Source organism: Manduca sexta, chromosome 25 (genome assembly GCF_014839805.1).
Source record: "Manduca sexta isolate Smith_Timp_Sample1 chromosome 25, JHU_Msex_v1.0, whole genome shotgun sequence".
Classification (NCBI taxonomy): domain Eukaryota; kingdom Metazoa; phylum Arthropoda; class Insecta; order Lepidoptera; family Sphingidae; genus Manduca; species Manduca sexta.
The window spans coordinates 3,101,297-3,123,270 of NC_051139.1; the positions used below are offsets into that span (position 1 = coordinate 3,101,297).

Here is a 21,974-nt window from a genome sequence, read left to right on the forward strand (position 1 = left end):
GCATCGATATATATGTACTACGTACTAGATTTGGCGTTCGGAACATTCACTGTGTTCAACTGAATTGATCTGCAATCCATTCAAACTGACTTTAGTATGGTCAATATTGACAGCTTGACGTTGTGTATGGAATGGCGCTCATGATATAAGAACTTGAGTCTAGGTGTAAACCGAGATTTGAATAAAAAATATTAGTCAAATAAGTAAAATTATTTGTTGTTCAAGTGAATAAATAGGTTATAACAGTGACGTTTTGGTTGTCATTGTAGTTCATATTTTGAACAAATAGTTTATATGGACGTTCGTGTCTGTAGAATATACGTCAATGTTTCACAGGAAATATCATTGCAGCCGTCACAGGCAGCCGTCGCGTCGGTCCGGCAGTGAATTTTTAAAACATGTTGAACGTCATTGTCAGAGGAAGCAAAACACAACACTGTTTAGTTATGACCTGAGGTTATGACAGACGTATAATCAAATACATCGATGGCTGTGATTTCATATTTTGTCTTGATTTTTAAATGGTACAGAAATGATTAATATGTTTTCGGAAAACAGTGAATTAATTTCACTATCTAAAAGATGGTAGGGACGCCGTCGCATTCATTCAAATCATCTACATATAAAAAAAATAAACCAGCATAAGAAAAAACAAATTTAAGTGAAATCCCAACAATTGATATCAACAACTGCGTGTTCCGCACGAAAAATTTGCAAATAGTATAAGTTTGCGCAGATCTTTCCACGAGCTTCTATTACATATAATTACGTATTCCTCCGACATCCTGATCAGATTATATTATGTCGACAAGAACATCTAGTTTCATACTCATTAATCAATCAGGCCATTTAAATGCACTAAGCGTGTCTCTCGTGACCTTCAATAAACGACGGTATGTCCAAATAACGCACAATAAAAAACAATTTTTAGATCGCACTTCGATTAAATACCAAATGCCTATATTTTGTACTATATTACTTCCTTATTAGCAAAATGGTATTAAGAGCATTTCAATACATTTATAAAAACTGAACTATTTGTAATTTTTGTTAATTACCATAATAGATCTTTAATTCCCAAAGGGGTAGGCAGGTCGACAACTACTATACACTTCCCCGAAATTCGGGTTAAATTGTGCAGAGTAGAAATAGCAATATCGGACCGCATAGCTACATTGGTTAATAAATTAAAAATAATAACAAGCAATTAACAACAAATGATTGTTAATTAAACCATATTTTTCACGACTCAGTATATTCTATGACAAATTAATTGATGATAAAAACTCAGCATTGTTATGTGAATTTTGGTTGAACTTTAAGATAATTTGAATGCTGAGATCTTATTGTACTATAAACTGGATAATGCTGTTTGGTGGCTAATCTTATGCCGTACCTTCCACCATTAAATACACTTCCACTACGTCAGAGAGATTACTTATTTAGACTTTTATTTTACCGAAATTGTACAACACGTATTTATTGAAAGATGACACTTTTAACGAAACATTTAAGATTTTCCCAAATTCCCGTCTGCGATAGACCTAATAAACCTAACAGCACTAAAGAGGTCTAATAGCAAGTCTGAAATGCGCTTGCAATCAACGCGCCCGCGATGCGTGCAGGCAAGCGGTGCGCGACTTGCAGCACAGTTATCTTAATGAGATGAAAACACTACCGTGAGCGTCTCCGCTTCCTTTCCGCGTAGTGTATGAAATGTACAAAGTACTTATATACTTTAACAGATGGTACAGATATCACAAGTGTTTATAGCTTCTCTTGTGAAAAGTAAAAATGGGAGATAGTGTAAGTAAATAATAATAATATCAGCCCTGTATTATATACTTGCCCACTGCTGAGCACGGGCCTCCTCTACTACTGAGAGGGATTAGGCCTTAGTCCACCACGCTGGCCTAGTGCGGATTGGTAGACTTCACACACCTTCGAAATTCCTGTAGAGAACTTCTCAGATGTGCAGGTTTCCCCACGATATTTCCCTTCACTGTTAAAGCAAGCGATAATTCACAAAGAATACACACATAAAACTTAGAAAAGTCAGAGATGTGTGCCCTTGACTTTCGAACCTGCGGACATTCGTCTTGGCAGTCCGTTCCACACCCAACTAATCTGAATGGCTAATGATGAACATTAAAAGTAACTAAAATCGATGGTAAAGCTATAATGACAAAAAAACCAAATGATCATCATCAGCTTATATTTTAGTCTACGCAAAACAAATACATCCCCCTAAACTAAAAGTATGCCCTTTTTACGTGAATCAAGAAGTGAGTTCCAATTGACAGCGTCCAAATGAATAAAAAAAATAGTCTAAAATCGTGTGTAGGTAATTATTAATTCACTAACTCATTTTTACTGTTATATTATGTAACACTAATAACTAATGGCAATACAAAAAAAAGAACTTCTGTGAACCATTATCAAATGGAATTTCTATCAAGCCCTAAACGCAAGCTAATAGGCAAAGCTATTCGGCATTCATAACCAAGAAATAAGCAAAAGTAAAAGAATTCCGCATCAAAGCCTCATGCTCGGTGGTCGCTAGTCCACAGATGAATTGAAGGGACACAAAGCGAATATTGGCAGAAGGCGTAATTTGCATCATGTGAATACACTACACATTCCTCATGCTATTGACAAATCCGAAAACGAAAGCAAAATATTTTTTTATGATATTTCAAAATCAGGAACAATAAATAATTATGCAGTTTGTTTTTATTTGGATAGTGAAAATAAAATCTTACTTTAAATATTCAATTTAAAAGATTTCGGAAAGACGCTTGCTTATATGGCCCAGGACCTGACCCGGCCATATAAAAAAAAAACAATATTGTTATGATAATGATCGAAAGGTAAAATTCCCCATACTAGTGACAAATCCGAAAACGAAAGCAAAATTATATTTTATTAGCGTTTTTAGCGATGTTTCAAAATAGGAACAAAAATAATTATACAGTTCGTTCTTACTTAGTTTAAAGTACTTTAAGTAATGAAAATAAATCTTATTTTTAATATTATATTGCAATGTTTCCGGAACGATGTTTATCCGATCCGGGACCTACCCGGCTAAATAAAAAAACTGAATATTTTTATTATTAGATCGAAAAGATCAAATACCTAGGTCGATCTTAATGTGGTATTTTTTATTATGATTCTTAATAAATATATTTTTCCGATTACAAAACATTATTAACTTTATTAGTTTATTTATCCAATTGACTCACAATACACGCCCACATGACTTCAAATATTTGCTTCACTTCCTCAACCATGATGAATTAACGTTCCAAATCTATTGTAAACAATGCAGGGATAGACAGGAGGTAGGCGCATCTGCGGGGCGTCTCAGCGGGTAGCAGGTAGCGGGTAGCGGGTACAGATAGCGGGTATCCAGCGGGTACTAACCCGGCGGCGTTCATTAAGCGTAGACAGTTAGACGCGGCCACAGGCGCGGAAAATTATTCGCAGCCAATGCGCTTCCGACCGCTCTGACTGCGCAGGCTGTAAGGCTGCTGGCACACGAATGGTTTTGTCTTTTCTTGTATTAGAGGCATCGTTGATAAGCGAACTATGAACTCTGACATATTTCAAGCAACTTTAGTTGTTTTGAGTCTCGGTAGATGTCATAACGTATAATATTTCGCTTATTTAACCAATGTATATTCAACCTATTTAAATAAAACATGATGTTATCTATTGGTGGTTTACAAGGTATTATAACACGCCATAGTGGTCGACGTAAGTGTGTCGCGTTCGGGGATTAGCCTGTGTATACCTGGTCCAGTAGGCCGACATAATTGTGCCGACTGTCGAGGGGTGATCATCTCGTCAGTCGATATTCTATTGAACCCCACGCAACTTACTATCAGATGCAGTGCGGTCACTTTGCCGTGCGTATATACAAAAAATATATATTTCACAAATTATTTGACCTCAATATGCAGCGATATTACTTTTAAATATTAAAACTAGTAAAACTTTCAGATAGATAATATATATTTTTAATGCAAACTTCGCTGTAACACTGCCTATGTCACTGAGTGTTTTGCGCATTATCTTCGCAAGTAGCAAACTGTCCGTGCACATCCGGCCTTACCTTCGCTGCACTTCCGCGCGCCGGGAACATCTGCGCGCTCATTAATGCATCTATGTTGCGACCATTACGGTGCCTATTGTAAATCATACTCAACACATTGTACGAACAATTTCTTTGGTTCAATGGATTGTGAGAGTTGATTCCCAGATTAAATAACTTTGAACGGGCCTCGTGTGTTTAGTGGCAGCTTACGTGAGCTGTATTCGGTTTTGGTTCGATTTCTAGACCGGGTTACCAATTAAAATATGTGGTCGCTGATGCCAATAAGCATAATTGAGTGATACTAATATTGAAATTCTGTGCTGTATGTTTAATTGTTTGTCTGATATATTATAATATAGAACAAGATAGGCTCGCTGCTAGATCATAAAGATACAGAAAACTACTCCCGGTTTCAAACAGGCCGGCATAATTGTGTCGACTGACGAGGAAAAGGGATAATCATCGCCCGTCAATCATTATCTGGACGTTGCTTCTCTACCACCAGGTGCAGTAGACTCACTCAACCGTGTCCTAAGAAAAAAAATAACCAGCGAACTATATAATATAATTATAATAGACATACATATTTGAAATTTTGTATAATGTTTCACAATACCTATATATATGTTATGTTGTTGTACCAAAATAAATTGATAAATATACAACAGTTTCGCCTTTATTGTATGAAGTGATAAAGGCGAGAACCTATTTAAGACAACCTTTTTTGTGTAACGAGCGATGATAATCGGATGGAACACACTTGGTGAAAAGTGGGTGCACTGGCTACTCCTTCGGGGATAAAATGATGTGTGTATGTTTGTATTTCCCCTCCCAGTAACCATAGCGCCAAAGCCTTTGTTCCCCGCGCAAGAAAGGTGTATTTAATTGAAATTCACAGCATTTCAAAACTATTTAGTATTTTAATACCAATATCTGAACCTATTTTATAATTAATTTGAATAAAATATTAATATCATTTAATATGGACGTTCCGAATTACACGGCTATAATTTAAGAAATAAGAAATAAATTTATTTTCCAAAAAGTTACACTTCTTATAACAATTAGCAACGGTGTCCACACTAAGCTCATACAAACAAAACGAAATTCTTTAAAATGTAAGCAATAAATCCATCATAATACAGTTATTTGTACATTAAATTCGTTTCAGGATTTCTTACACGCAATAAAGCTTAGCGGTCGAATTATTTTCTAACTATAAATCTCGGTAATCAGTATTACCGTTTCACAATGAACATTGCATTACAAATGCAATCAGTGCATTTAGTAAAAAATAATCGATTTTATAAATAACATTATAATGGTTAACGACCAAAATCAATTTGGCAGAATTCGATAAAAACTTAATATCGATTGATATCCGATTGGGAAATGTATTTTTAAATTAAATGTAACAAATAGATGAGCAATTTAGAACTGCGAAAAAATATGGATATTACGTATGTATCAAAATGACAAGCGTATTATATTCTCCAAAAATGTTTTTAAAAACGGTATCCTATTTACCACCAATTAGTAGCAAAAATAATTTAAAATGGGTATGCAATGACCGAGAATTGAAGGCCCTAGGCTAATTCTAGTTTGGGAGCCTAATTATCAAATAATAAAATAATTCCTATATTATCAAAAGATATTACAATTATTACAAAAAGATTTCGATAACGACGCCTTGTTAGACGGTAGTAGTAGAAACAAGAAGATAGTTAAATGTTTTATCTATTTGATATAGTGTCTACTGCCTTTAATGAGGACTGAGAGCCTTATAAATCCACGGGCTTCTGGGCTATAGCCCAAAAAGCCCTAATATAGACTGCTTATGAAGCGAAAAACAAGTGGCGAGTAGTCTTCCGAGGAAGTCGGCTAACAAGGCGTCACGTCGCATTTCACGGTCTAGTCGCGCCCACCACTTGTCCAACCCCTCGCGTCGCGGTTCACTGATTGTGATGCTTCGACACGTGTAAGCTTGTTTGCTAATGAAAAATCTATGTTTAGAGCAAGTTCTTGCAGCAATATATTTCGCAACTTCCAGATGTGTTAATAGCAGCAATAATTGAATAGTTCTACACGTGCGCCTTTCATAAACCTTTCTTCAAAATTTGCAGAAGTCACACGATAAAAATAAAATACTCAGTACACAACAAAAATAAATCTTGTTTTACGACAAGAAATGCAAATTGCGTGGAGATGTTTGTATTACTTTTTAACCAACTTCAAAGGAGAGGGGATATCTCTTCGTCGTAAATTTTTTTATGTTTGTTCAACGATAATGTTTTACCCCGTGGTTCAATTATCTGTTAAAAGTATTATTGCTATTCATACAAATACCGATAAGACTTCCTCTGCGATATATATTTAGTAAAATAACGGTTAATTTTATTTATTTTCATTGCTGTATTTTAAAAATAAGGTTACATTAAAATGGAGAATTAGAGTTCATATTTTTAATTTCTTTATCTATAAGTTTCCCTGTTTAATACGCATATAGTTTTCTTTTATTTCAAAAGGAATCCATTTAAAATATATAAAGGTAACTTTTTAAACCGAAAAATATAATATATAACGTGAGACTCTTATACCAAGAAGGATATTTGTACCTATATATAGGCATGCGTAAAGCCCAGTCTCTTAGTAAGTTGAAACATTTGTAATCCCAGATCTAAAGCAAATCTGTACGGAGCATTTAACTGGTATATCTACGATGCAATCGCTACGTTCAGTTACTACAATCAGTGTGCATGCGGCACACCTGTTCCATACAAACTCAAGTGTTATCTACCGTGCAAATATCTGAATCATTGAATACTGTACTGTGCTAAATAAATCAATATTTTGTTGTGGTATTTGTGTTTTGTTTATGGTTAAGTATATTTTAGACAGTAAATAGGTTTAAAAAGATTTTATTTAGTTTAGCATTTGAAATATATTATCGACTGCCTTGGTGGCATAGTTGTACTGCACGCGCGGTACGGCAACGCCCTGAGGTCCTAGGTTCGAATCCCGGGTCGGGCAAAGTGATATTTGGGTTTATCTGCTTAGTATCCTGGAGTCTGGAATTCGTGCCCAAAATAGCGATAGGCTCGCCTCCTATCACATTATGGGACGAAACACACTTGGCGAAAAGTGGGTGCCCTGGTTGCGCCTTTGCAAACCCTGTCGGGAATAAATGCGTGATGTATGTGTGTGTGTGTGTGGGCCGATATTGATATTACTTATTATTTTTTTTATAAGGGCACGGCAACGACCCTACTGCACCTGATGGTAAGTAGAGATATAATATCGACGGTTAAAAGGCTCATTGACTCAAGCGACATTTATTTCGAAAAAACTTACCTAGTTTAAAAAAAAATAGAAAAAAATGCTGATTTGAAATATATATGAAACTTAGTGTCGTAAAAAAATGTCTCTTAAGTCAATTAGCTTTTTTACTGTCGGTATATATGAATTGAAATTGTACATGATTAAATATATGTACAATTTCAATTTAAATTTTTCGCTAGGCCAGTGTGGTGGACTATGGCCTAATCCCTCTCAGTAGTAGAGGAGGCCCGTGCCCAACAGTGGGACAGTATTGATACGGTGCTGATATTATCATAATTATGTACAATTTACCTATTTACCTTTACCTTCCATATTGTGCACCGCGTCTACCCAATTCCCACCAAGAAACTCATAAACATAATCCCAAACGATCATTAATACGTAAAGATAAAACCCGTTACATTCTAATGCTGATATAGTATGTTTGTGTGTCAGAGGGCCATGCCGCTTGGCCAGGGTTACCAGACTTCATAAAGTATTGGAAAAGTCGGGTTTCACGAGGTAGTAGTTTTTATTGGTAGGTACGCGAATGTAGAAGTTGAACGCGATAGATTTTAAAAAGATCGTAAACTTCAGCAAAGATATACACACGTTACATACTAGAGATGTTCTTTTTTTATATATAACTATCTTTTGCTCACGGCTTCGCCCACGTGAAGGAGTTTTCCGGGATAATTTTTTTCCAACTTGATATTTATCGTTATATTATGACCAAATTGTACAAAATCATTATAAATTGTATCCTATGTGTTATTCTGATGTATAACCAATATTACTGTTAAGTTTCATCGAAATACGTTTAGTAGTTTTTTCGTGAAAGAGGAACAAACATACATCCATCTTCAAAAACTTTCGCATTTATAATATTAGTAGGATTAATAGACGAGAATTATGATTACCTAATGATTTCTTCTTCTCAGTCGTACACTCCTGGCGGAGTGGTCGTGGTTATGGATTGTCTGATAAATTGATTGCGACTTTTGCGAGTCTCCTCCATCTCTCTCTGTTCATGGCACTGCGTGTACATTCAGTAAGGGAACACCTTGCAACCGATTTAATAACGTCTGTCCATTTGGTGGGTATTCGGCCGCGAGGACGTTTACCTTCTACTCTTCCCAGTATCAACAATCGTTCCAAGGAGCTCTCATTGCGGATGACATGACCAAAGAACTTGAGGATTCGCATTTGCACAATCGACGTAAGTCTTTGTTTGATGTGAAGCTCTTTCAGGATAGAAGCGTTAGTACGATGAGCAGTCCATTTAACTCTAAGCAAGCGTCTCCAGCACCACATCTCAAGGGCGTCAATCTTTTTACGACATTTTTGGTGGATCGTCCATGTTTCAGCTCCATACAGGAAAATCGGAAATACCAGGCATCTCATTAAGCGAACCTTGGTGTTTTTAGTTATGCGGCGGTCTTTCCATATCTTTGTGAGTTTTTCCACGGCTGATCGTGTCATGGTACACCGTCTTTTTATGTCTTCTTCGCAACTACCAGTATTTGTGATTGTGGATCCCAGGTAGATGTAATTGATACCTAATGATTTATGTTTACGTGAATGTTAAACATTGAATACGGATTTTATCACGCTTTATAAGTTCCTTTCTTTCCTTCATGGTCACGGGGCGGACTGAGGTGTTGATCATCCGCAAGTCAAAGATACAATATTTACCTACATTTACTATTATACATTTTTTTAGCTGTTGACTGTCGGATTATGATTACCTAAAAACATTAACAACATAATCCAGAACTTCGAATTACAAAACACTACAGTACATTGTACTTACTGCTCTGACTGGCACAGATTAATAATTCTTCGCGATAATACTACATGGCATTGTGTTCTTCTCTGACGTCACTAATTAAAACTTCTATTTATTTTCTCAGAATGTTTGAGCACAACCCTATCGTGGTGCTAATGGGTCCGATGGATCGCATTAACATAAAGCACGCGCTTTCAAGGGCTGCCACTCATCACCCAACCTGTTTACATCCACATCTCGCCTTCTCAATGGGTTTCGTGTTGACATGGCTTTCATCCTTATATGACTTGTTTTTTTGGACAGCCATGGGTGGCACCATAGTTCTAATTGATCATTATTTTGAAATATCAAAATATTGGACCTCTCAAGATTTTGTTAGACTCCAAGCAATTAATTTTAGTGAGTCGCCACGTTGTTCAGACCCTGTTAACTTGTTGTCTAGAAACATCAATATGAAACTGACAATTGTTTCAACAATTTTGTCGTTTAAATTATATTTAACTCAGGAAATAAACCTAGATTTTTAAATAAATGAACTTGTCCCTTTGTGTGTAGAATAAAGCGAAAAACAATATAATAAAGAAATAATGAGACAATTATGAATAAGGACATTTCCAACTAGACAAGAAAATTATTTGAAGTTATCCTGGTGCCTATTATATCAGAAATACCTGAATTTAATGATGCTGCCAAATCATTGGAAAGTAAAGAAGATTCCGTCAAGTTCCCAGGGTCCCTATATTGTACAAGTTCTGATGCTATGTGCATATTGTGTAACACTTCTTTTCAAAGTAGGAGCTCCCCCCAAGGGAGGCATTAGGGGCGCTAATGTATATTTGTTATACAATATCTATCCCTCGAAAACAGTTTTTTTCATGAAAGGTAGAATATGTCTTTCTGTACTTCTGTCAACATATTATATGCAATGTCGTGATCGTCGGTTAGAAAAGTAAAGGCGTAAATAAACAAACTCACTTTCATAAGTTAGGATACTTGGCGCGTTAGATAAAAACGATTAAATTATAAAACTATTTCAGCATATTCAAAGCAAAACATGCTCAATACTCGTATGTTTAGACAAATATTTATGTTTCATTAAATACTAATATTATGATGAATGTGTTAGACGAGCATTTTCGTGCGAATACCGATCAATATTCTATCTACTCCTAAGTAATTACCAAGTTTTCTCATGTAAGTGACTTGTCTAATTTTTTTGATAGTAAAATTTCTTTAAACCCAAAATATACCAACATTACTTCATGGGCAATATTGTTATCGGAATTCATATAAGCTAATGACATTTCCAAGCGACCTCGTGACACATATCGCTTGGCACGTTGGTCCAATGTTTGTTCCCTCGTCTGTTTGTACGCTTGTTCAAACATTGGCCTATTTGCCTATTGCTTAGGACCAATACTTCATGTTTGTTAACTTGTATGGTCGTATTAATTAGGATGTATACGTTGGGGATTTAAAACAACGTATTTCATAAGCGTCTAATATTTATCAGAGTTAGCTTTAACCTATATTCGAAAACCTTTCATTACGGTTGTGTACTTATTGTAAAATCAGCAAAGTCCTGATTTCAAAATCCAAGTTCAGAAATTATAATATGAAATCCATTTTGATAGTATGAACATAGACACTTGGGCAGATGGGATGGTGATCTAGGTCCTCCTAGAAGATATATATCGTTTTGTGGAACAAATATTAGACTCACGAAACGGACGAATACTATTTACACCTCTGCCTATCTTATTGCTAAAGCTTGCGTGAAAATTTTAGAATGACAACACAATATCTTCTACTGGAAAGCAGGATCAATTATACCCATACAAATAAACACGTCTTCACAGCGGATGAGAGATCGTCTGCCGCGAAAGTGCACATCCTTTATTTCTTTCTCAGAAAGCGATTATTCACGTTACATTTAATGGTTGGAGTATGGTTTACGCATCCTCTACAAGACAAGTTATTCAAAAGAAAGTATTTTGTTCAATATTTTCTAAGTATGCAGATCTATTGAAATATTAATATGTATAAATTGTGTTTCCTATCGACTTCTTGATTTCTACTCGCATTTCTTCAATTTTAACATGTGTATTTAACCAATTATGGTTACTGGTCATTACGAGACCAAAAATGTTTTTGGATACGAACACAACCCAGAACAAAACTTCGTAGCACAGAATTATCAAACAAATATATTCTTAGCTACCCTTTTTAAACAATCATGGCAGAATACCAGCAGAATATTTGTCACTCGTATAGAAAAATACGATGACATTCCGTGATTTATGGCCGATATGATAGATTGCGCCATCCGCATAACTCAAATACCGCGCCGTGTTACTAATATGAACAATATTTACAATCTGCAAACGAGGTTTTATATAGTAAAACTCATTACGAGCGACAAGCGTTGACACAGCTCAATTATTACCTCATCTATGCCGCATGCGCATGCGACGGCTCACGGCGGCATGTCAGACGCTTCGGCGGAATGAGATTGTCATCAATAAAAAAAAATACCAATTATGATAGTTATAATTTATTACTTAGTTAGGTTTTGCGCGCGGCGCCTGTTTATAAGATGAAAGGAATGTGTTGAGTAGTTAGTTATCTTCTAGGGTTCCACTCTATATCTTTTGGGATTGAAGCTCGTTCCTACCCTATATAGTTTTGTAAATATTAAAATATAGTTCTAAATATTTACAAAAAGGAAATTGACATTCAAGTATAAGTAAATAAAGATTCTGATTTCAAATAGATGTTTTCGGAAACGACTCAACCGATTTTAAAAATACTTTTGTTATGTAGAGTTTATCATAGAGTAATCTAGTATACCTATATTTGCTGAAAAATACCTAAACGAATACATAGCAAATAAAAATGGCCTAAAGTTAATTCCATTTTGTTATGTCATAGTTACCACTTCGCGGCGTGGCGGTTAAAGGCAACCGCGGCAAGGGCTAGATCTTAATTACAATGTCAAATTTGTGTTACGCAACCCATGATGTATGATAGTTCACAAATTGGTTTGTGGTCGCTCGCGCGTGCGTTTCATCGAGGGTATAGGTGAGGATAGACGTAGCGATTCAGACGGTTAAATAAACGCTTAGAATATTTTATCATATATTTGAGAATTTTACATTATATGTTTAGTGGAATGATCAGATCGCATCTGTTTGTTAAGATTTAGCAGTCCTGAAATAACAACCTATTATACGTATTGACTCTCAAGCCTGTCGAAATCAAATAAATTGAAATAATTCATAGATTTTAATAACAGTTTACTTCCATGGAACAAAAGCATCAATAATGCGATTTTTTTCCGATTCCAGCATTCAAAGCCCAGCGTTTTAAAACCGCCGTGTCTAACCGCACACTAGCAACGTGAGCAATCAGCTGTCCGATGATAGATCGATAGGTAATTAGTTGCCAGTCTTACACAATACGTTAGGCGAATGATTGTTACTCTCCTCGCTGTTATTTGTAGTTAAATACTACAAAAAGTTGAGTACTAACGGCATTTGGAAGGAAAGAGTTATAACGTGCGAAGACTAGTAATAATGAACCGAGACTTAAAGCGCGGTAAAGTTCCGATTGTGTTATAAACCCCCACTGGACAGGAGGAAAACGTAGTGTTTCGTTTCGACTAAATTGTTAACCGACTTCAAAAAAAGGCGTAATGTATTTATTTTAGCTTAACTATCAATTTTAATTAGGCACCGACTCCAAAATTGGTATCGAGTATATACATACCTGTTATGTGAAATTATTTTTTGGTTTTCAGTGGTTTTTGAAGGCGGTTTAATTTTTTGATAAAATTATTTGTATTTGTGTATATGATATTCATGAATAATTAAAGATAATTGGGTAAAAATTTACCAATATTGTGGTTCACCTTTTTCGCCTTACCTGTAACAAACAATCACAAATCTTAGTTTAAAACTTGTTTTTCCCGTAGCTCAGTTCGCATTGATGTTAAGCCATTCAACACACATTTAAACGTTGTAAACAAATCGTCACACGTGGACATTGTACCCTCATAAATTATAATATAAAATTAATAATGATATATAGTATGTAATATGATTTTTTTTCCGCAAAAAGTGTGAAAACTTAAAAGCTTTCCATCGTCGTGGTGTACTTAAAAAAAATTAAATAGTACAATCGTAAATTGTTTCTCGAATTCATGACATTGGAATTAATTCTAGATGAACTCACATTAGCACCAAGCAAGAGTTTAAAGATTTAATAAGTTTTAAAATAACCACTCAGACAGCGACAACACCCCACTCTCCCCCTTAGAGGGAGCGAACGATCATCGAGGGCTGATGGTAGATCTACCATCGCCAGCCTCACGCTCAGGGTGCCGCGCCACGTCTCCTCATCGTGGTTACGAGTTGATTCACATAGTGTGAATTTCTCGGGAAGAGCTTACTATAGAAATGATCCTATGAAGTAAGGTCCTGGCGTTTTTACCTCGCTCGAGACACGTCAATAAACGGCGGAGAATCTTGACATCGCGATGTATAAATTTTACAGCGACATCTACTGCTGAACAGATGAACTTCGTTTCCATGACGTCTTATCTTCCATGCGGAGTGGCACGTGTCTTGCTTTATGGTTATAGTAGAGTTCTGGTATTTTGGATATAAAATATCGATTAGAAGCGTCCTATTATAACTTTAACAATAAATACCGTTTTTCATTATAGTTTTTAAATTCGTGACCTACTTTATAAAACCTAAGTGCTTGCATTCGTAAGATGTAGAGACTTTCAGAGTATTTAAATGACTGTTTACTGAATCAGTGTCGTGTGGCTGGATATCAAAAAAAATCAAAACATACATAATGCTATTATAAAGAATTGTTATTTCTACAGACTTGTTTAAAATTTAAAATAATGTATGATGTATAACAATTTTATGGATTTATTTCTTAACTCTACAATTCGGATAGTCTCAAATTAATTTTAAATAAGTATAATAAAGTCATTCCATTTCGTTTGGTATGATTTCATTTTTAATATAAAATTTTTAAGTCCAAATTGTTCTCATAAAATTAATTATAAATAACCTAATTATGGACACAAATAAGTTTACTGAACAATTTTTTCACTAAATTGTGGTTAGAAACCGATTGATTGATATATAGTCGATATTGTAGATCATAATTCGAAATTCGAACAAACACAATTTCTATATATTATTTAACTATAATTTAATGAACGCGTCGCTTGAGGTATTTTTTAATAAATGAAATGTCGGGGTCGAAGATACGGAAAAAACGAAATAATAATACTATAAATATCTTTATAAATATAATGCTTATAAATGAGCAATTATCTATTAATACGCAGCGCTTAATATCTTTACATTAATATACAAGAACGTATAAGACTATGGTATACCATCTGTACGACGTCATAAGATCGAATTCGTGACCATGGTATGACAACAGTATAACAACACAAACACATCATAGCGTTATAATGTTATACATTTTCGAAATTTATAAGCCTTGCGAACGCAAGGCACCAAAAATATTTATAGACTCATTTGAGTGTTCCCCTCCACGGAAATCTTTAGTAAAAGGCGAAAGATTTATGCGTTTTGAAGGGAAACCAGAGTTACGGCAGATTGTTAGCTCAGAGCTTTTATGTTGCGGCGGAGAATCTTGACATCGCGATTTAGTTTTTCGTTGTAATTGTACAGCGCCATCTAGCGGTGTATTAGGAACTGTTCTACTTTACGCCCGACTCTACATTCGTAACTGTTGGTCTCTATATTTTGGTGCTTTCACATGTTTTAGTTTTACATTTGCGAGCTTAATTGCGGTATAAAAATAATTATATAGCTTTCGATGAATCATTAATAAGGTAAATTATATTTTTATAAAGAAAGAAAAATATGAACTTTAGTTGCAATGAACTCTATAATGTTAATATAAAAAATCCAAATACTTGCAAAACTTGAACCTCCAAGCAAACAACAACATCATATTTCTTCATCGACAATAAATGATTTTTATAACCGATAATTAATCAATATATTGCGAACAAAAGGAACATTGTATTACATTAATTAACACATGTAATTTTATTGATGACAGGTCCATTTTTCTGCAAATAGTTTATTTATCAGTGTCAAATCGGCCGTGACATTCTCTATTACCACTACCTTACATTTAATATGCAGGTGCTATATAGTTTTGTATTGAACCACTCTTAATTATTGTTAAGTATATTTATTGCTTTAAAATATACTTCTATGAGGTTTAAAATTTTGCATTTCAACAATGATATTGACGATGATTCGTTTAGATCAAAGAAGAAAGGTTTACAAAATTTACCGAAATATTAATTCAAATACGATATAACGACATAAAACATACAACTGACAATCTAAAACATTTCAATTATAGATTTACTTTTTTTTCTCTCTTTGGCAAGACACAGTTTGCGGACCTGCCAGCGTCAAACAGTACCTTATATTTTTATTAGCGATTCCGTATTTAAAAACGTAAAAAAAAATATCAAAAAGTATTTACGTCGCTAAAACATACTCTATTGAAAATATACAACATAGGTATACAGGGAAACTGATTTCAACTAAGTACGCATATAAACACGTAGTTGCAATGAATTCTAAGTGGTAAGTTAAACAATATTATAGTGAGCAGCAATAAATAAATAAAAAATAATGTTTAATTCTTGACCAACGATCATATTATTTCGAAATCATGCCATGAAATATGTAAGCGTACGTGTGACAGAATCACTATCAACGCGAGACTCGCCCACCTGTCTGTGACAATGCGAAGGTCAATTGATAAACATGCTATTGTCATTAATAAACATACAAATTGTTATTGTCATTAATAAATTATCACATGTATAGTTATAACGTATCTTCATTCAGCGTTTTTTTTTTGTCCTGACTATTGATATATAGGGGCCGAAACTTTAAAAAAGGTGGTTCTTAAATCAAGGTTTTTTTTTTTTTTTTCTTTACGGCCAGTAGTGACTTGAGTCGGCTTTACAGGTTCAGATACTCCAAAAAATATTTTCTGCGTACCACTATCAATACATTGGTAAACTATGAAAGAAAGAAAGAAAAAAAAATGTATTTGTCACCGACATAACACACATACAAAAGTATTAAAATTATATATGATACATATCAAATATCTACTACAAATACTATCATTTATAGCTTGCGGGCTTGCAGCACTTAATGGCATACTAAACAAAGCTTCTAAGGCATTGCGTATAATTTGTGGGAAAATAGTTTTGGCCGGCAACTAAGAACAAGTGTTCGTGCGCCGCTCGGCCTTGCGCCTGGACACACCTCTCGCTTTGACCGCGCCGGCTCCCGACCGTCACGGATACAATGATCTACTGTAGCGTGGGCCGTCCAGCGGCAAGATAGGTGGACGATATTGCGGGTCGAACCTGGATGCGATTGGCTCAGGACCTAAAAAGGTGGCATGATGTGAGAGAGGCCTATACAGGTGGGACTCTACAGGTTGTGGATGATGATGATGAATTAGTAATCAATAACATCTACTGTTTGTTGATAGATTTAGGGATCTTCTACATGCGCAACACTTTACTGTTGGGTTGGTATGGCGCCGAATTTGGTTATTTCTACAACCAGCCGCCTTTATCAATCTCGGTGAGGTAGTTCCCAGAAAACGTTTGAAAATCGTTTCAAAGGTAGTTTATTTAGGATTATAGGAATTCTGGTCTAAAGTCCATAATACTGTTATGATTACTGATCACTAGTTCTCCTTATATTAATGTCCCTCTGCACATGCTGAATGTAGATTTTTTTCCATAAGCGAAAGCATTATTGTTCTTGTAACTGTACTAAATCCCGACAGTCCAATAAAGATCTAAAATGATTATTACGTTGTAACTACAACCCGAAGGATTAATAAAGATCTATAATGATTTCATGTTTACGCGAATGTTCATATTAAATAAAACTATTTTTGGAATTTTATCGCGTTTTTTTAAATAATTTTCATCAAACATTTCGATGACTGCAACCTTCATGGTCACGGGGGGACTAAATTATAATAAAAACTGCTATACCGAAAAAGAGTTTTATTTCAATGACCCATAAAGTTCTTAATACTTCCTAGCACGCCTTCCCTCTCCACAATAAAAATCAGCGAGATAATGTACCATTAAAATTTACGACACAGTACGTTACGCCTCTTCATTACCGAGGTTTTCCTTGGTATCACAACTATGTGAAGGTGAATTAATAATTAAAGCGAGCTCAGAGCCGAATGTCCGAAGGCGCACCCATTACTGGTTTCCAAAGATCAGGCGGAGGCGGGGGCGGAGTACTAGTTCTGTAGTTACAGCGTAATTGAGCTGAGTCGTGAGATCGTAGATTCAATTCTCGAGTAAGGTGTTTTTAGATATTCGAATTTATTGCGTCATGAGATTGAAATAAGCTGAGAAAAATAATTAATATTTTATCTTGTGTTGTTTTTTTAATATTTAATTAAGGCAGAATATTATAAATTGGATATTATTTATTTGCATTTTATAAGTGTGTAGTACATGTTTTTTAAATACAATACATATCAACATAAACTAAAGATTCATTATCATTTGTTAATGACTCTATTTATTACAAACGATGCACTGTTGATCATCGCGAGGTATCAATGCAAAAACATGGCCATCGGTAAACGATGGCCTTTACACTGCAGGCCAACAATTAGATAATATGTGAAGACTTTGAAAATTTAAATGAACGTGTAATTCAAATATTATAACAAAGGATTTTGAAATTCAAGTAAATATAGTTTTATACTCCACGGTCGAGGACTATATTTTGCTACAGATAAACAGATATTCTAGATTATTTATTTTACACCTATATTTAATTTTATATTTTTTTCTAATTATGTAAACAAACACTTTTGCAAGCAGCCTTCATACAGTAAATTTAAACAAGTTTCATCTATATTCTCATATACTGCCTCGGTGGTAGTTGTATTGCGTGCGTGGTATGACTTACGCTCTGGAACTCAGTTCAATATCAGCCCGGAGTCTGGATTTTCTCTTGATATAAAGATAACTCGCCCCCTATAACGTCATGGAACGGAATACACTCTGCAAAAGTGGTATACTAGTTTCACCTCTGGCTACCCTTTCGAAAATAAAAGGCGTAAGGTAGTGCATGACACCCATATAATTTTTATTATGCATCCCAAATTTATCTCAAAGGTTAAACAATACCTAAATGAACTATTAAAACACGTCAGCTTGTTTACATTCTATACAGGTTCTATCAAAGTACATCCAATCGCTATCAACCGCATAATCAATGAGAACGCCATAGGTCACGCTCTATTTCGAATCATCCCAACAACTCGCGACAAAAACACCTGTCCGTCCGTACATAATTCAATATGCTGTCGATGTCAGAGGTCGGTTGAAACCACGGTTGCAGTTGGCCGTTTATCGTCACGCGCCGACCGCCCGCTGACATCGCCACAGCGTGGGATAATGCTGTATCACAATGTTACGCAGGTGCCAATAACCGAAACCTTGCTTCGTGTTCATTAATAGGTATCATTGTTTTAAGTCTTTTGCAAGATAAATTATTATCAAAGCAATTTTAGCTGTATTAAAATTGAAGAGTGTTCATTTTTGCGTAACATAGAACAAAACATTCGTAGACCAACGCGTTGATACAGACATCGTCACTCATATCGAATAAACATAATCGATTATGTTACTAACCGCGTTTATACAAGTTTCACTACGGCAGCGGTAATGTGTTTCTTGCAAAAATAATGCGAGCACACGCTAATGGTACTTAAATGATGCCAGATTTACTGTTTTATTGTCCCGCAGTGTACGCCACGGGAAAAAATAATTACGTACAGTTCAGATATGTTAATACTGCAGCAAAACTGGAGTTAAAAGCGTATTATAGTATCATTTTGTGCGACAATTTGTGAAGATTGATAGCGGGGGCCGCGAGGAATGCCGGTCGTATTAGTGAGGCCGCGGCCCGAGGTGGACGACTGCTTCAAGGATTGACTCGTATCTCCCGCCAACTGATGCTATCACGAATGTACTTATAAATAAATAACGTGGAGCACGCATGCTTTGTTTTTTTATAAATTCTACACTATTTATATGCAAATTTGAAGTACGCGTGGTCTTTCTGCGAAGTTAAATTTCATTGCGCTGCGCAGTTAGCATTTAATTTGTCTCGCTTGCTTAATGGTATGTGACTGACGATTCCATACAGATTGGTTTGGTCTGATATTACTCGAAATACCTTTGTACATAAATGCTAGTTTGGCACATGATGCACTTATAGCCCCGGAATCATGTAATAAAGGCCTACACGATCTTAATTAAACCGTAAGGGTAAGAAATTTGCAATAAATTGGGTATGTAAATAATAAAAAAAAAATCATTTCATCAGAGATTCGACGAAACAGTAGACCTCTTGTACGCAGTATTTTCTATGAATAGATACCATTACTTTGTCTAATCATGTGGTCAAGCGCCAATGGTTTCTATTTCCAAGTTCCAGTTTCAACTTATAATAATTTCTGATTAGTGTCACAGGATGACAAAAGCAGTTCTACGCGTTAACTTAATAAAATGTCCCCCTTGCTCACGCACATTGTAAGCGACTAAGGGAAGTAATGGGGCGTGTCTTCATGGATGCAATGATCTATGACCGTGGCACTCACCAGGAATATAATCATCTGGTCATACAGCCATATAAAATACACCATAAAAAAGCAAGCCCGCCCAGCAAGGTATAAATCTGGCCCAGAAATCTTCCATGATAAGGAACACTCCATTTCTCACAAGTTTATCCTGTTTAATTTTATGCGCGTAAAAAATATGCTCAACAAACCTGTTTACGATGTGGAAACAAAAGCATCGCATTCACTCAAGCTCTCGCCGACCTTGCCGTTTTTTCTTAAGGTTGAATAGTATTGATTCATTGATAAACGTTCTGGGTCAGATTTACTGGCAGGTAATCCTTGGAAAGTTAAAATAACAGATAATTCTGATCTTTGAAGACCGTTTCTATTTAGACGATATTATATTTTAACTGCTCTTAAAAAAATAATTTACCAAATCGGTTCAGAAATTACCGACTGAGGTAAAATACATAAAAAAATATACTTCAAATTGATAACTTTCTTTTTTAAGTCGGTTAAAATAAAGCCAAAATGTCAATAAGTCATGATAGAGACAAAACTCTCAAACATTCCCGATAGAGACGGCGTAATTTTACACAAACAAAATTAAATTCATTTTAATTTATCCCATCAATATACATTTTACATATTTATACCATTTTTATTTTCCATCAAATTCCAAATTTAAATTACAAAACCTGCTGGCCAGTAATATAAACCTCATTCCCAAAGACTTTCTCGCAAAAAGCCAAAGATTCACACTATTGCGTAATCGGCGATAATTTCTCTGAGCACTCGATGGGATGGCCGAAGGTGGTCATTGCGTGAACAAGCAATTAAATACCGTTGGGCGTGCGCTTACGCAACGCTTTTATCGCTTTTGGTTATTGAGCGGTGTTTTTTAATCACCGTATGTGGAATTGTGATTAATGGTGCATGTCTGTTTTTTGTGGAGTGGACAGTGCGATTGACGTTGAAGTGGTTCGCTTGCTTAAGATAGTTCCAGCGTTAAGACATGTCCTGTTTTCAAGCTTGGATTAACACTAGATATTCATTATAATTGGTATTAAGAAAACAAGGCCTTATTACCTAGCTTGACTACATAATAGTTTCAGATTTCATAAGACTACTTTTTCTTTTCTACTTGGCTTAGGTAAAGTACACTCTAAGTCTTATATAGTTGAAGTCCAATATCAATCAGCAATCGGTATTCCATAGCATAATTATGGCGTATTTTTCCAAGTTTTACTTATATAATTTTTCTTCCTTCATACTACACTGTCTTTCAATACGCCCAAAATCGTTTGAAATAATCTTAGAATATATTTTTATTATAGTACTTATATACTATAGAGATATACTCCCATAAACCATTTAATAAATCCACTTCACATGTAACACAAAATCAGCTAACAGTACGCGAAGGTTGAACGGTTGCGCATTCGTAAGGAGAAAAACTCAGGGCCCTTATTCTGTATGATAGTGTAAACGCGTAACGCGGCCGTGTCATGTTATCTTCGCGAAATGTGCGTGGAATGGTATTCTGTAAGCCAAATTTCTGTAGTCCTAAACATGATGCGTTGTGTTACGTGCTTGTTACGCACTGTTAAAATAACGTGCGGGATAGAGAATAAGGCCCCTGAACGGTTGCGCATTTGTAGGGAGAAAAACTCTGGCCGTAAAAGGCGTGTCGTCCCGGTATCCGTAACGTTACGTGGCAGTTTTCTCAGCGTGTCGATACGCTCGCGATGGCCGACTGACAATACCTTACGCGATTTTGTATCAATTTTTAATGGCTGTATTCATAATTTAGTATAATCGAGCGGTGGTAGCCTAGTTGGGTGTGGAACGGACTGCTAAGACGAATGTCCGCAGGTTCAAATCCCAAGGGCACACACCTCTGACTCTTCTAAAAATTATGTGTGTATTCTTGCTTAAACGGTGAAGGAAAATATCGTGAAACCTGCATATCAAATAAATTCTCTATATTAATTTTGAAGGTGTGTGAATTCTACCAGTCCGCACTAGGCCAGCGTGGTGGACTAAAGCCTAATCCCT

The 21,974-nt window shown here is 35.4% G+C and overlaps 1 protein-coding gene and 2 non-coding genes across 3 annotated transcripts in view; all 3 read right to left on the minus strand.

Annotated features, from left to right (window-relative positions):
• Positions 1 to 21,974, minus strand: part of LOC115440769 — a gene marked incomplete in the record, with an annotated part of 197,131 nt that overhangs the window by 62,048 nt on the left and 113,109 nt on the right.
• Positions 13,482 to 13,683, minus strand: LOC115440809. Its single transcript, XR_003938399.2, has one exon. It is a non-coding gene; the product is annotated as a small nucleolar RNA U3 (small nucleolar RNA).
• On the minus strand, positions 14,733 to 14,847 carry LOC115440810. The gene has a single exon (XR_003938400.1). It is a non-coding gene; the product is annotated as a U5 spliceosomal RNA (small nuclear RNA).